This window comes from Drosophila persimilis, unplaced genomic scaffold (assembly GCF_003286085.1).
Source record: "Drosophila persimilis strain 14011-0111.01,24,50 unplaced genomic scaffold, DperRS2 tig00000000-arrow-pilon, whole genome shotgun sequence".
Taxonomy (NCBI): Eukaryota; Metazoa; Arthropoda; class Insecta; order Diptera; family Drosophilidae; genus Drosophila; species Drosophila persimilis.
The window spans coordinates 14,516,118-14,533,889 of NW_020825288.1; the positions used below are offsets into that span (position 1 = coordinate 14,516,118).

Sequence of the window (17,772 nt, forward strand, 5' to 3'; positions counted from 1 at the left end):
AGGAAACAAACCGGAGCTTAGGGTGTGCAAAAACAAATACAAATACAAATACAAATACAAATACAAATACAAATACAACGCAAAATACAAATAAAACAAAAAGCTAATCAAGGCAATTCGTAAATACAAAAAAAACCAAAGAAACCCAAAGTTTTTAAAAAACAAAACCAACAAAACCGACAAAACCAAAATACAAAGAAAGTGAAACGATTAGCGAAGCCAAAGAAGGAAGACCCCCAGAAGACCCAGCTGAGCAAAGAAATTTAAGAAGGAAGACCCGTTCGAAGATCTGCCAAACTAAGAAGGACGACCCCTACCGGATATTTCGTGAGCAAGAGTTGTATTAATAAATATATAAGTTCAATTAGGATATATAAGATTATAAAAACTAACATATAAGAAAAATTAAAAGTGGATCAGCTAACTTTAGATTTTGAAAAACTAAAAATGATTAACTCTCAAGCAAGGACCGATCTCACAGCAGATCTGGTCAAACAATTGATAGCACTTCAAATTTCACAAGTACAAGAGCAAATTGTAAATTTAAAACAACAAATAGAAACTAAATCCGATCAGGTATCGGATTATCAGGCAGAAACAATAGACGAGACAATAAGAGACGACACCACATTGAAGGTAATAGAATCCCTACCAATTTTTAATGGTGGATTAAACCAATATGTAGGATGGAGGGAAGCTGCAGAAACTGCAGTGAAGTTATATAAGAAAGGAAGTAAGCAATATTATATTGCATTAACAATTTTGAGAAACAAAATAACAGGACCAGCACATGACGCACTGACCAACCACGGGACAGTTCTAAATTTTGATGCCATACTTTCACGGCTTGACTTTGTTTACAGTGACAAGAGACCTATTTACATAATAGAACAGGAATTAAGCGTTCTCCGACAAGGGAACCTTTCAATTATAGATTTCTATAACGAGGTTAACAAGAAAATGACCTTGTTAATAAATAAGACAATAATGACTCACGGAAAGGACAGTGAGATCACCAAAGAATCAAATAAAAAAATTAGAGACAATGCCTTACGCATTTTTGTCACTGGCCTAAACGGCGGCATTGCTGAAATCCTATTTTCATTGAATCCCCCAGATTTACCGAATGCCTTAGCAAAGGTACAGGAATTGCAATCTAATAACATTCGGGCCCAATTTGCCTACCAATTCAGCGGTCCCAGAAATTCAGGGAATAATAATTTTAATACCTTAAGATTCAACCAACGACAACCTAGGACTAACAGTTCACCATTCGACCAAAAAAGGGATTTGCAGAGGAATAACATGTCTTGGGGACAACCCTATTTCTTGGGTAATAGACAACAAAATCAGGCCCCAGAACCAATGGAGGTAGACGAATCTATACAAATCCGGAACCGACAGAACAGCAATCAATTCAGGGGAAATAATAACAATAGAAACTATCGGGAGAATACTAACGGTTATTATAGGAGAAATAATAACAATTATAACAATTATAGCCAAGCCCAGCATTTTAGGGCAAACGTAGTACCGAATAATCAGTCTAACGACAATCAAGCGCAGAAACGAAAGCTAAACGAAATGTCGGAACAACCGGCTAATAAAGCAATGAGGATAAATAACATTGAGGAGGATCATTTTTTAGATCAGCCCCCGAAGTAGGTCTGCCCTACCTAAAAAGAGTAGACAAAAAAATAAACAGAGAATTAAAAGTTTTGATAGATACGGGAGCAACTTCCTGTTATATAAAAAAAGGAATTTACGACAATAAAAAAGAATTACCAATCTATAAGAAAGTTGCTACAGTGAATGGGTTTTCAATAATTAAATATTTCCATAATATAACTATTTTCAACACAAAGCAAGTGTTTTATGAAATAGATGGAATGGAGGCAGATTTACTAATAGGATTTAACCTATTAAAGAAAATCGGAGCGGTTATTGATACAGGAAAGGGGACTTTAAGTTATAAAGACAATGAGGAGAAACTAATATATGACGAGGTCCTTTCTTTAAACAAATTAACCTTTATAGAAGGAAAAACCATCCTTCCGTTGAAGGAATATATAATAAAAAAATATTTTGAAGAAGAAAAAGAAATGAAAAGCGATTCAGTAAAGGTAGAAGGAAGTTTATATAGCTTGGGATCAAAAAATCCTGAGCACGCCGACGAAGAATTATCCGTCAATAGTTTGGGATTCAAATATCCTGAACCCGCCGTCGTTGAATTATCCGACACTAAAAGTTCGAATAGTTTGGGATTAAAGAATCCTGAACACGCCGTCGTTGAATTATCCGACAATGAACAATTTAAAAGTTTGGGATGCAAAAATCCTGAACGCGCCGTCGTAGAAATATCCGACATTCAAAATTATGCAAATTCTGAATTGAAAAAAATGAAATTGTATAACACAATAACCTACAAAGAGGACAATTTAGAAAATCTCAGAGAGAAAATGGTATCTATCATCGAAGAAGACCATGCCAATATAAATTTACAGTTACCGTTCAGAACGGATATAAAAGGAGAGATTAACACTGAACACGATAGACCGGTATATGGCAAGCAGTATCCATACGCTTATTCGGTTAACGATTTCGTTAATAACGAAATAAGTAAAATGTTAGATGAAGGTATAATCAGACCTAGTAAAAGCCCATATAATTCACCGGTAATAGTAGTACCAAAGAAGGGAGTAAATAAGGACGGAACTCCTAAGCATAGATTAGTAATAGACTTTAAGAAACTTAATGAAAACACTATACCGGATAGATACCCTATGCAAGATCCTTCAGTAATCCTTGCCAATTTAGGTAAAGCAAAATATTTCTCGGCCATTGATTTAGAGTCAGGTTTCTATCAGATTTTAATGAGGGAATCAGATATTGAAAAAACATCTTTTTCCATAAATAACGGCAAATATGAATTTCTAAGAATGCCTATGGGATTGACGAACGCTCCCAGAATTTTCCAAAGGGCAATGGACGATATACTTAGAGAACAAGTTGGGAAAACTTGTCACGTTTATATGGACGATATAATAATATTTTCAAAAACTATAGAACAACATTATAAAGATCTAATTCATATAATTCAGATATTGCAAAACGCTAACATGAAAATTTCACTAGAAAAGTCTAAATTCTTTCAATTGGAAACCAAATTTCTGGGATACATTGTTTCCCAAAATATCATTAAAACAGATCCAGACAAAATCTCCACAATACAAAACTATCCAATTCCTAAAAATATCAGAGAGCTACGTAGCTTCTTAGGACTAACAGGGTATTACAGAAAATTTGTCCGAAATTATGCCACAATTGCCAAACCTTTAACAAAATATCTGAGCGGAGTAAATGGGAAAGTTTCACGAAGGGCATCCAAGAAAGCATTAATACAGCTGGATGAACCAGCAATTGGAGCATTTAATAATTTAAAGGACAGTTTAATAGCACATATTGAATTAGTACAACCAGATTACAATAAAAAATTCACATTAACCACAGATGCATCGGACATAGCAATAGGTGCAGTTTTGTCGCAAGATGGGAATCCCATAACATTTATTTCTAAAACTTTAAGTAAAACCGAGCAATTATATGCTACTAATAAAAAAGAATTATTAGCTATTGTATGGGCATTAAAAAATTTGCGAAATTATTTATACGGAGTGAGTGGAATTGAAATACATACAGATCACCAACCTTTGTCCTTTGCAATGTCGCAAAAAAATCCAAATGTTGAAATGAAACGTTGGTATTACTTCATAGAAAGTTTCACACCAAAAATCATTTATAAGCCAGGCTCAACTAACGTAGTAGCGGACGCGTTATCTCGGATTAAAATAAATCATATGACAGATAGTGATGTCGACCAGACAGAATCAGAATCAGACATAAATACTCAGCATTCAGCAGAGAGTAGTTTCGAAAACGTCATTCAAGAGACTAGCAAGCCTCTAAACCAATTTAAACAGCAGCTACTATTAGCGCAAGGGAGATTCACAGTTCATGAGTTAGTAAGAGTTTATGAAAATACCCGACATATTATTGAATTTGATACGGTTGACAATCTGCTAATCATTTTAAAAGAATTTATTCAGCCTCACTTAACCACAGGAATACACTGCACTTTAGAAGATTTATACCTTATCCAAAATAAGCTAAAGGAAAACTTCATAAATAAATTTCTCTTCACGAGAAAGTTCCTTCAAGATGTAGTAAATTCAGAAGATAAAGCTATAATTATAGAAGAAACACATTGCAGAGCCCATAGAGGACTAGACGAAAATTACAAACAAATAACTAAGCTGTATTATTGGCCAAACCTGCACAAAAAATTAAAAGAATATATAAAAAATTGTGAGATCTGTAACAAAAACAAATATCAGAGACACCCTGTAAAAATTCCAATTGGGGAAGCTCCCATTCCAGCAAAAGAAGGAGATCAATTACACTTAGACATATACTATGCCCAAAACCTAACATTCATAACTTGTATAGATTCTTATTCCAAATACTTGGTGGTCAAGGAAATTCAAAGTAAATTAAACATTGAAAATAAGGTAATGGAAATTTTACAACACTTTCCGTTAGCAACATCATTAATGACTGACAACGAACCAAGCTTTACTTCAGCACAATTTAGATCATTCATACAAAGAAGTAACTTAACTATTTATTATGCTGATCCCAGACACAGCACCTCAAATGGTCAGGTAGAAAGGGTACATTCCACACTAACAGAAATAGCGCGGTGCATCAAGGATGAACTAAATCTAACAGATTATTCAGAAATAATAATAAGGGCGGCACTGAAATATAACCTGACGATACATTCAACGACCAATCAAATGCCATATGACATATTGTATAACAAAATAGAACACAAACATAATCCAATATTACTTAAGGAAGCTCAGACCAAAATGCTTAAGATACATAACAAAGATAGAAGAGAAAAAGATTATAAAATAGGAGAAGTAGTCTATGAAAAGAAATTCGGGGAAAGAAATAAACTACAATCCCGATACAAAAAGCAGGTAGTTAAGGAAAATCGACCGAATAAAATTATAATCAACAATAGAAACAGAATTATACATAAAGATAACATCAAATATTAAATATTTTTTCCAGAAAATGTATGCGAATATACTAATACTGACTTTTGTTATATTGACGACTGCGGAAGTAATTGACTATACGCATAGTGACTATCTATTGCTCAAAGACGACAGAGACGTTTACACTTATGAAACATACGCTGAACTTTTCCATATTACTAATTTGAGTTTTTATAGAGAGATAATTGATAAAGAATCCAAATATGTCAACAAATCAATTAATTCAGACGATGAGTGGGAAATATCAATGGACTTAAGTCTATTAAAATTAATGATTTCAGAATTAGTTCCAAAACGGAAAGAAAGGGGAATAAATGAATTAGGTACCATTTGGAAATGGATAGCAGGCAGCCCTGATCATGACGACTTTTTGAAAATACAAAATAAAGTAAATGAATTAACTGAAAATAATAATAAACAATTTGTAATAAATTCCAAATTTTTCAAAGAAATTGAATTGCTATCAAATTCATTAAAGAATGTCATCTTCAATGAAGAAACGATACTGAGAAAGCATCGTTTAAAATTAATAACTTTTGACCTACTAAATTTAGTTGATACCATAACCCTCTTAAAAGTAAACATTTTCAATACAAAAATTTTAAATAAAAACGAAATAGAGGACATTTATAAGCATGAAAAACATAATGTTGAACTGTCTGATCTGTTGGACATTGCAACGGTTAAAATAATTCGAAATGCAGATTTAATAATCATTTACATAAAATATCCTCAAATTAAAGATATTTGCAAGTTTTACCATGCAAGAGCCATCTCACAAAATGATGGAATGTTAGTTATAAGTGAAAAAGTTTGTGAATGTAAGGAGAAATACTATTTAATGAATAATTTTAAAAGTGAAACTTTTAACAATTACGCACAAATAAATTTAAAGAGTACCTGTTTCACCAATTTACTTAATGGCTTTAAAGCCAACTGCACTAAAAAAAGGGAAAAAAACAAAGAAATAGACATCATTCAGGATGGTGCCATATTAGTTTCAGGCAAAAATATCGTAGACAATACTACTTTGTTAGGATCGTATCTCCTTATATTCAACAACACAATTGTAATAAATAATATAACCCACATAAATGATAAGGGTAAAATTCTAAAATATATATCGCATCATAGATATAGCGATTTTGAATTAGTCGATTATATACAATCGAATGATAAGCAATTTTCTTTTGATAATGTTAATATTTTAAATCCCCTTATAACATTAGGTAATACGGCCTTACCATTAACAACATTATTTTTAATCATTTTGATATTGTTAATGTTATTTTACTTCGGCTATAAATTAACCAAATGTGTACTTATTAAATCAATAAGAATACCGTCAGAAGAAATAGTGGAAAGCAACATTCAAATACTGTCAGAAGAAATTAGAGCTCTATCAGAACTTCAAAATGTATCGGGACGAAACATTTAAGAATGGGGGGAGTTAACGTACCCAATTCCATTGAGCTCTTATACGAGTTGTAAACAATCTTTGGCTTTCCAAAACGAAAACAATTTCAATCTTGGGCCTCCGCCTAATTGATTTCTAAGATGTACAATCTCAAGCGCCCCCGCCGCAACCCCAATCTTTGACACTCGCCTAAATGGAAAACCAATGTTTGCCCACACCCGGCTTCTCATAAACAATCTCACTCCCGGCTTTCTGCAGATCCTGCACTTTAGGCCTTTTACAGTTCTCTCTTTGGATGACGAAATCCAATACTCGGGATGGCGAAATCAATTGAAATGTTTATAGAAAAACGATTCCCGAAAGGGATCAACGATGCAAAGATCAGAAAGTTCAAATCAGTCTTGATCCAGCAGCGACACCGCAAAGTCTAGCTCAATATTAAGATCGCGCAATCCCTTGCCCGGAATTCCTTTGTGACCCTCTACTTAAATCTATATCAGTGAAGTTCGAAGTAAAATAAAAACTTTTTAAAAACACAATCCGCTACCGCTATTGTTTAATTTACATACACTTATGTTTACGGCTGTGTTTATAGCAATGGCGCGCTGCTTTTTCCCCCTGCTACTGCTGCTGATGTTGTTAGTGTCGCGACGCAGGTCCCAGCGGTGGACGGACGGGATGGGGAGGATGGGAGGCCGATGCGACAGCAGAAACATTTTGGTCTTATTAATTTCCGTTTTGCTTATTTATTTTTACGATGTTTCGCACAGCTCGCATTGCGAGGCCCCCATCGTGGGTCCCCCAACGCAGACGCAGACGCCGTCCACACCGAAGAACCCATTTGCTCGGGGCTCTGCTGTCGAGCAGGGGTCGCAGCCATGGCAATGCCCTACACTTGGGGAGGCTGGCATGTGGGCACTCCCGCATGAAGTAATGAATGGGTTTTCTTGCCATGCGACTCTAATCGCTTTAAGGGGAACGGGTGTCGAATTCGAACCATCTTTTGTTGTACTGTTGGGGGGCTGTGCAGACTCGTATGCTAATTCCAGCATACCTACTGCAGGTACAGGGTAGGCCATGTGAATGAGCACAAACCTTTTTCCACCCGACTTACCACAGGCGTCAAAAACTTACGCGCTTGCTTGTCTAAGACGGCGGGGACTCCCTCTCTCAATGCGCCATCGAGACTGCACTGAGAGCAGCCCAAGCCGGAGAGTGACCGAGACTGAGAGCGGGGGCAGAAGGCACTCTCGGAGAGCAGCTCTTATCGCATGGCAGCCACAGTGAGTGTTCCAATGCCCAGCCGTTCCTTATCCTGTGCAATGTTGGGGCCCCCTTCGTGGTTCGGCTCGGCTCGGCTCGTATCGTATCGTATCGGATCGGATCGGTTCGACTCGTTGTGGCTCGTGTTGTGTGGAGCTGCTTGGGGCCAACGGGGCCGGGCCGGGTCGGGCCGTGTTTCGGTTGGCGGCCTCAGTCTTTCATTATCCGGCGTACGAGCGGGTCACGTTTTCGCATTGGTTCCCTACCACACACGCAGCGGCGGCAAACAGCACCCCAGCAAAATTCGAGGAGAGCGGCGGCGGCGGCAAAGCGGTTTTTGCTGCGCTTCTCCTATTTTAAGTGTCGAGCGTTTTACTATTTTTACTACAGAGCCACACAGAGATACAAACACACACCAGTGCATGCGTGGATATTCGGATACTCGGACATTCAGACATTCAGACATTCGGCAATTCGTGTGAGTGCAGTGCAGTCCGTGTGTGTGTGTGTGTTTGGGGGTTTTTCAGTTAGAAACAACAACAAAAACAAAAAACAAAAACGAAACACGACAATTACATGGCGGCAGTGTTAAATGTTATTGAAATGATCTTCCATAAATAAATGTTGAGCAATACTCGAAGAAATAAATTGTTCAGAATTAAATTTGCAAAATGCACACGGCAACAGCAGCAGCAGAAGCAGCAGCATCGGTGGAGAATCGGTGGAGCCGAAACTAGGCTAAATATCTTTGCATACTTTTGGGCCAGCTTTTCAGCACACACAGGCACAGAGCGACAGAGCGACAGAGCAACAGACAGACAGACAGGTCCTGCGCCTGCGGTCGCCGACATTTGAACCTGTTCCAAGCCCCAGCGCTGACCGCTGACCGCTGAGCGCCGGCAGGCCGTGTCCGTGGCGTCCTCGTTCGCTGCTTCCTTTACTTTTGGCAGCAGATGAAAATAAGTGCAATAAGAGCGAGCAGGCACACAGACACACTCACACTCACACTCGCACTCGCATCGAAAAGGACAAGCGCAAAAAGAGTTCGCCTTTGAGTTCAGTTTCGGTGCAGTGGTTCTCGGAGTGGTGCAACGGTTCAACAGCCTCCGGGTTCCGGGTTCCGGGTTCCGGGTTCGGGGCAAGCACAACTGCAAATTCGTGAGTGCAGTGGCCCGTCGTCGCTTCGTCCCGGCTTCGTGTGCGCATCCTGTTTGTCTTTCAGCGCCCCCTCTGTCCGTGTATGTGTATCCTGCAACAGTAGCAGCAGCAGCCCCATCTCTGCAGCGGCGAAAATTGTGTCAGCAGCAGCAGCATCAGTGGAGCAGCAGCAACTTCTGCAGTTCGCCAGTCTGGCGCCTGAATCTCCAATTGCCGGTAAGGTGCCTCTTGGGGCGGGTTAAGCTTATGTTTGGGTTAAGATATTACGACTAAGGGCCACAGCTCTGTGCCACCCACCCCCCCTACCCCCCTACTGCTTGAGCTTACCTTGACAACGACTAGGGGGGGGGGGGGGTGAGTCCGTGACAATTGTCAGTTTGTTTTTCGCTATCGATTAAGCGCTCTGAAACGTTGTTGCCACCTCGTGGCCGCTTGTCTAGGTCTCGCCTTTGTCTTTCCGCCTCCGCGAATTAGCGGCAACTTCTGGGCCACGCCATGCCACACCATACAGCAGCAGCAGCAGCAGCAGCATATGGCTTTGTCGCCAGTCTCTCTTGTCTTCTGCGTCGCCTAATTGAGTCTTTTGTGCGGCTCAGAAAGAAAGCAGCAGCAGCGAAAAAATAATAATGGAAAACACAGTCCACACGGAGGCGGGTAAACAAATGGAAGGCGAACCACTCACGACTCTGTGCGCCTGTCTGTCCTGCCACTTGACTCGCCTCGCCTCGTCGCTGGCTTTTCGGCACGTTTCCTCCCATTTGCCTTCCATTTGCTGGCTGGTTGGCTGGCTGGCTGGCTGGCTGGCTGGCTGGCTGGCTGGCTGGCGGCATTTTCCTTTGTCAATATCAGTCAAATTGTTCGTTTTGTCGCCTCAGTTCCCTGACATTTGCTTACCATTTCGTTTTTTTCAGAGCTCCCCTTTGAGTACACATCTACATATCTATTCATTCATTCACTCATTCATTCATGGGACTCGTGGCGGGGTTACTTCTTCATTGACAAATTGTAAGAAAGAAAGGTCATCCCCAATTGTTTGACATTTCGGTTCAATTGCTGGACAATCCTGATCGGGTACCCCAAAAATTGGATGTGTGTGTTTGAGGGCTACTTCGAATCTTATCACCCTAAATGATGGCCATTAACTAGCTAATCAATCAAGTACCCAATCATCAGCATGACTCTCTCGAAGCCCCAACCAAGATGATAAGAACACTGCCAAAGCAATTATAAAATTTGCCATAACCCATGGCTGTAGAACGGACAATACGTGTGCCCCCCAGAGGTAAGGTATCCACAGCTTATATGTATGCAAATTCAGCATTGATCGGCTGGTATTGCCACTACCTTTAGAGAGGGCGTGCAGGCACTGCGCACAGAAACCCCTCGTATAGAAACCGCATTTTATGCAAATTTCATTTCATTTGTTGAATCATTCTCTCCGTTCGTTTTGAGTGCAATTAAAAGCAACAAGCCGCAGAGCAGCTCCTCCACACTCCCCGCTCCCCACTCCACCCTCTTCCCCCTGCCCCCTTTCCGTTATTTCTCCGTTGAAAACTCGACGCGTTAAAGGCTTAGAAAGGGAGGGAGAGATGAGTGGCAGCCACTCAAAAGCTTATGGCCTGCACATGCATATGAAGCGGCCGCAAAGCAGCGGGCACACGCCCCCGGCCACGCCCGCGTTGCTCCGAAAAACACAAGCAACGTTTTTTTTTGTGCGGCAAAAAAGCGTAACTTTTGTAAACACACAAAAAAGCCACAGCACACACATACGATACGGGACCAGAAAACGGCAAATAACAAGATTTGGCCATGTTTGATTCATGCAGCTGGCAGGCAATTCATGAGCCTCGCCTCCCACGAATTGGGGCCAACAAAGGGGTAGCGGTGGCCAAACAGGCCCAAAGTTACAGTTGCACTAGCCACAGCAGCCGAACGTCTGACTTTGGCACAATGGCAACGGCAGCACAACTTCTGCCGGCAGAAGAAAGGATTCTTTCGAGTGTAAACTTTATGCAGAATTCAGCAGCAGCCGGCAGCAGCCGGCAGCAGCCGGCAGCAAGCAGCAGAGTTAATCATATGACTGACAGTGAGAAAGGACCCGGCCAGCTAGCTTTAAGCCACAAAAAAGTAGGGGCAGAACAGTGTGAGAGTGTGAGAGAGGGAGAGTTCTATTTGCCGCATTGCTCTGCTAAATTGAACGAGTGTGGCTTCAAATTGCGCATACGCCCCGTAAAACGCTTGGTCCTGTCCCAAGCAAATCTGCAGGCAATTTGATTAAAGCCAGCGGACCATAAAGTATATTATATATAGAGAGAGAAATGGTGAAATATAAGGATTACTCTCTAAGCCAGAGCCAAGTCGAGCATAAAATGCAGGCGGACAGGCAGGACAGGCCGCTTCGAGGGACTCCATTACGTTTCCGCCCCAGCTCGGATTCCGTCCATAAAAAAGGGAATGGAATTAAATTGTGACTGCGATGATGAAAGCAGCGCAATAATAAAAATTAAAAGAGATAAAACTTCCATAAAGATGACAGGAAAATCAGAAAAAGGAGGCGCAAAACGGAACGATAAATAACAGGGAAAAATGGCAGCAAAGAAAAAGGACAGCGAGACAGCGACATCGCACAAAATGGCGACGGCAATGGTGATGACAATAACCGGGCCCGTAAGTCGGCTTTTGTCGAGCTCTGCCGTGCGAAACAAAAGACGCGCGAAAGGAACAAGATATTGGGATATCTAAATTACCGTTGTCACGCACCTCTCCCACACACACACGCACAAACAAGAAGCAAACACACACATAGAAAATGTCTGAAATTCAAACACACGGAAACCAGAGTGAAAACCTTTCATTTCCAGCAGGAGCAGCAGAAGGGGGGAGAAGGGAGGGAGGAGAAGAGAGAGCTTCCTCCCATTGACTGGACGAACAAAGGCCAAGGAAATGATAATTTTCCGCTTAACAGACAGGCACTTGTGTGGAGAGAAATGTAATTGAAACGCTTTCAATTAACTCTCACTCGCCGAGCAGGGCAGGTCTTAATAAATCTCACATTACCTTAACGGCCCTTTCATCAGTCGCATTTCAATTAAATAGACGCGTGTCTGAAATATTCATCAAGCAAACAGCCAACAGCGAAAGGCAGGCATACATTCGGTTAATGTTCGGTGAATAATTCAAAAATGTAAGTGAATCCCAAGTAATTCAAGGAAACAGGATCGAAGTACTGTCTATACGAGTGTGTGGGCTCCGGCCTCCGGTCCAACTTAATTTCCATTTCAATTTCCCCTCGTATCTTTTTCCGCATTTCATTGTTGGCTTCCTCCCACTCGCACTCGTCCTTGTGCCTTCCTACGCTCTGTGGATAAACGCCAAACTATATGCTACGTTTGTGCCACGAGGAGGCGGGCGGGGGGCGCCATTTTCGCTCTGTGTGCCGGCTCTAATGGATTTCCAAGGCGGAGAAGCAGCATAACAATTTGTTTGTGGGCTGAAACTGTTGCTTAGGTCGGTGCCCACACACAGAATATTACGTATATGATGATGATGGTGATGGCGATGATGTTGTCGATGGGATAATGTGACTTTTCTTGGCTCCGATTCTGAGCCAGATTGTAACATCGTTAGCCGTTTTTGATGCCAAGGCAAGCATATAAATGACATGGCGTCCTACCACCATAACATAACAATGCCCTGCCACAAATGTTGTACACTGTTTATCGGTTATGTGCAGGCAATCCCTTTCCCTTCCTGCAGGAACTGCAACGATAAGAAACTGGGGGGAAAGATATTTGCTTTACTGATTGGCCGAGACTAATCAAGCGCCGGGTCAGCATTTTCATTCATCGCAATGATTGATTGATGAACTGACTGATTGCGAACGCTTTTTCATGCCCCAGTGCAAACATTTGGTTTGGTCAGCAGACATCATCCATCAGGCAGCATCGCAGAGGACTGGCCGGGGCTGCCACTGACACACGGCAACTTGTGTGTGTGTGGCAAATTGTCGAGTCGATTCCGAGACTCAACTCTTTGCCACATTAACAGCCAACACAACAGCCCCTTCCATTGAGAGTTTCAGCAGGATGGGGGCCTGGGATAGTTTGCGGAGTTGGTTCACAAATAGTTTTGTGCTCCCCCGCCCGCCACGATAGTGGACAACTTTAACAGCTATCTAACCAACTTTGGCATGCTATGGCATGGCTCTCGTCCTCTCTCCTCCCTGGGAGTTGGCTCCGGATGCGGATGGGGCAGGAAAATCAATAGTACTGTGCGTTGTACTCATACATAGACATTTATGTGGCACGCAGCTGCTGTTGCCTGCTCGTGCTCTCTGCTGCTGCCGCATGCCAATAAATCATGGCGAACAAGTGATAATATCATGCCGTCTGATAACTCGACTATTTGACACTGGTAAAGCGGCACGGCTTTATTATTTACTGACTCTAAACTCTAAGCTTTATAGCCACGAGCTAATATTAATTATAATTTATTATTTTCTGTTCGAGCGGGATACGGATATGACTAAGAGCTGCCGCGATACATATAGTGTCTAGTATATGGTGTACATTCGCCTTGACATTGGCATTAACTTCAGTCCCCAGATGACTGCATGTTTTTTTGTTTCTTTACGAGCCGCAGTCCAACAATTGAAGCCCTACAAGAAAATACTATTAGTCAAGACGAGACGTGACTAATGTGGCAAGCAGGGTCGTCAAGTTATTTGCTTGTCAGCTGGACGAATCAAGCAGAATCTCGTCTCTGGTCAAGCGTCTCGGCTGCAACGCGAACAGCATATCCCGCATATTGTACCCCTGGATGAAGGGACATGTTGACATTTGACATTTCAAGTGTTTTGGAAAATCAAATCAATGTCAGTCGCAGTCGCAGTCCCTGCCTTATCCGATTGCAGTGCCATAATTGCCATTAGCTGTTCGACGACAGTGATGTGGATGTGGATTTTCCGCCCAAGGCCCGGGGGTAGATATGGTATCGCATATTTGACAGATGGACAGGTCCACGCAAAGAGCCCCACACTTACACACACACACACACATAGGCACTAAAACAACCACATGCTGAGGAACGTAATGTGTAGCCTACTTTCGGGCGGAGCTCTGCTTGAGCTTTGGTTGAGATTGCGCCCATTCAAGTGGCACATTTTTTGGGGGCGCCCACTTACCGCTTAACCACTCATCCATCCCCACTGGCCGACAACTATTTAGGTCTTAACCCCAAGCCGTAGCGTCGGCATGGGCATGGGCATTCTTGTAAATGTGTGAAATACTGCTATAAATAAATAACAGATAAAACGGGGGTACGATACTGTTAAATAATAAACAGTTTACGCTCCGAACGGCATACAAAAGGCGTGAAAATGATGGTGTGTGGTAGGGGCACGGGGCACGGGGTATGGGGGAGGCGTGGCCGTTCAACTGTCAACACACAAAATGATACACATCTAAGCCCGCACCACCACACCCGCACTCCAACAGAAAGGAGCAGCCAGATAGGCACACAGATACAGATACAGATACACACTCAAACACACACACACACACACACACACACAGAAACACTCTCCAAGTTACTGACAAGAAGGCATTTCAAATCGACGACGACCGTCATCAAACTTGTTGTTATAACGTCACAGAAAGCCGAAACGACACAGCGACGACGATATCAAAATGTCGCCAATAAACGGGAGGGAAAAATACGCTGACATCGCCAACTGTTCCTCGCTTTGGTCCTGTATTAAACATGTCATTTGGCTCGGCTGTTGTTTCTCTTTGGCGAACATCGCAGCACCGAGCACCGACAACTGTCAGACATTCTCTTGTTAGGATAACGAATCTAATACCCATGCCCAGGCCCATGGAAGGCTGACATTGCTCTTATGTAGATCTACCCCCCAGCAACAGTGGCCGAAGCTGCAGATACCTTGCCATCCTTCTCTGCGGCGCAAGCATCTTAGCCATGAAATAAATACCTCCTGGAAGGGCATTGTACAGTAAATCGTCTGCTTCGAACTGGTTTAAACTGAAGTGCCAAGAGATAAGCTTTGATATGGTGCAAGGAAATGTTTACGGAGGGATGGACTTTCCCTTTCGGGCGGGTGTGAAGGATTCTAGATTCGGCATTTGATATGGTTGTGTCGACTCTGAACACACACAAAAAACTGTGTGGCAGACTGTGTGCCTGTATCTGGAATGTTGTGGCAGCTTTACGGTTGGCTGCGGTTTGCTCGGCTCTTGCTAAATATTTAATTCGGTTGGTTTTTTGGGCAAAACAGTGACACGTTGGCCGTTGCTGGCTGATAACCACTTAACCATCAGCTTATTGGGACTTTGTCAATCGTCAGACTCCATAATTAAGGTTAGCAACATGTCCGTGATTGTCAATGACGTGATGGGCCACAATGCGGGTCTGTAATTGTCGTGCCAGTGCCAGTGGCAGTGCCTGTACCTGTGCTGATTAAATGCCGATCATATAACCAAGCTGAGAGTATATCAAGATGAAGAGCTATCATCAGGCTATCATGGCCGGCAGTACAGACGTAATTGCTCCGACTTATCGCGAAGCTATTCTAAGCAACTATTGTATTTCTCCCTATCGAGTGCCGCCCTATCTGAGGCCGTTGCGTGCGTCATATACTTAGGCGAGATATCAACGGGTCTGCCAAAGCGACGATACGATTACGTTTACAGTTCGTTTACTAAACGGTGACCCACATGGCACGCGATTTCGTGTGCTCTGATTTATACTTCATGTATATCAAAATCGAAACAGAGCTGCCTTATTCTCCAAAAGACACACCACACAAATAGGATCGGAGCTTCAGGTGAGAGAGCCCCTTGCGGCTGCGTGTAGACCGCAGATAGCGAATGCAGTCTTTTAACCGTATCTGTGCTGAATCCCCGTATCTGCATCTGTATCTGTGTCTCTATCTGTGGAGCTGTCAGCAGCGCTAGGCACGGTAGCTCAGTTACTTGCCAGGAAGCAAGCGAAGGCGACCGACAACGACACCGACACCGACACCGAAAGGCGTGAAGAGAACAAGAGCTATGCATTATTAAAGACCGCAGCAGAGCGTTCAGCAAGTCAAGTCGAATCCTCATTGAATATATTGCATATTTGCGAGAGATTCCAGAGTCAATCCCAGCTCTGAGTGAGTATACGCCAAGGGGACAAATACCACGCGCACACATGTGGTAGGGAAGGGGAGGGGAGGGGAGGGGAGATAGATGTCTAGAGCTATGTATCTGTAAGATACATACTTATATACCCGTAATGTACGTATCCACGAGACTCGACACCTCAACGTAACGCCGCGGCAGCCGAAAATCACATGCCAGAGGGGAGGAGGAGGAGGAGATGTGCGGGAATCGAAATGAAAGGCGGACCCAAAAGCCGCTTACCGCAGATAGATGAGATAGAAAATATGCGAATAAATTATGTGTGGTGGCCAGCATACAATATACCCGATATATCCGCACACGAATCGAGTCGAATGGCTACATATGTATGTATAATCTTTATATGTATGTCTGGCGGCGGGCAGGCATATTGGACTGCGACTGGGGACCGTATGAGAAAGAGGGAGAGAGAAGGAGAGAGTCTTTTCTTTTGTTAAAGGCTAGTAGATGATGAAGATGCGTTGAAAATGTTCTTCAGAAAGACAGACCACACACACTCACACACGAACAAATCAGAATTAGCAAGAATCTGTGCACGACTACCAGAAAATATTGCCTGCATTTTGTTATACTTAGAATCGGACCAACCGCGGGACAATAATAAACAAACAAAATGCATGGCAAAACCAACAAAAAGAGGGGCAGAGAGCGAGAGAGAGGAGAACGCGACGATAGATAGATGGATAGAGACTGCAGAACACCCGAAATGAATGTTTAATAATAAAAGAGGGATACATATGTGTCTAGCCCCGAACACGGGTTGCAAATCAAATCAAACAATCGATACTCTTCATACATGCACTCGAATATTCAGTTTATTCAGAATACATTTTTTAAATGGAATATTTTCAAGGGGCTTAAAGTCATGGGCCAAGCCAAGCGATGTATAAATAGAATTATACAACATTTAAAAACAAATTTTCAATTTTCTTATGCTATTAAAATGTGCTTTTAGTGCTCCATTCAGATTTCAACACTCCATCGATTGTGCAATCATTATTGTACAATTTGTATCCACATGGTACCCCGTGCTCAACCAACAAAAAATCAGAGAACAAAAAGTAGCGCACACTGAATAATTATGAACTGGGGGACAGACGAAGCAGCAGACATAACAGAGATGCCGCCAGGCAGACAGATAGAGAGAGAGAGAGAGAGAGAGAGAGTGGGCGATCAGAGACAGACCGACAGGTGGCCAGGTGGCAATGTGGGGAGGATAGTGCGAGTACAGTGGCAGATTAGTCGTGCGTTGGATGCCAAGCGAATGCGAAAAAAAAAAAAAAATGGAATCTCAAATCGCTGCTAGCTCGGTCAGGGCAGACGAATAACAGAACTTTTGGGAGAGTTAAATATAAACATCTGTACTGGGAATTACTTAACAGCCAATTTGGCACAACCACCTACACACCCATAAACACACACTCGTCCATACCAAAAGTGCTGTATGTCTTTGTAACATAATTTACTAGACGATTTACGAATGCCGAATGTGATGTGCCGTGCCTTTGGCTTTGCCTTTGCCTTTGCCTTGTGCTTGAACTTGCCAAAAATATCGAACAAATTTGATCGACCCAGAAGCACTGAGAAACCAGAACAACGTAAATGGCGCAAC

General features: G+C 42.3%; 1 protein-coding gene across 2 annotated transcripts in view; it reads left to right on the forward strand.

Moving 5' to 3' along the window:
• Positions 1–8,084: 8,084 nt before the first annotated feature.
• Positions 8,085–17,772, forward strand: part of LOC6587917 (sodium/calcium exchanger 3) — a 35,072-nt gene continuing 25,384 nt past the window's right edge. The window contains exon 1 of one of the 2 annotated variants that reach the window (XM_026995097.1): positions 8,085–9,180. The gene's annotated coding sequence lies outside the window, so the exon portion shown is untranslated. Of the gene's footprint in view, positions 9,181–15,847; positions 16,133–17,772 lie in introns of those variants that run through there. The other variant, XM_026995096.1, reaches the window with a different exon arrangement.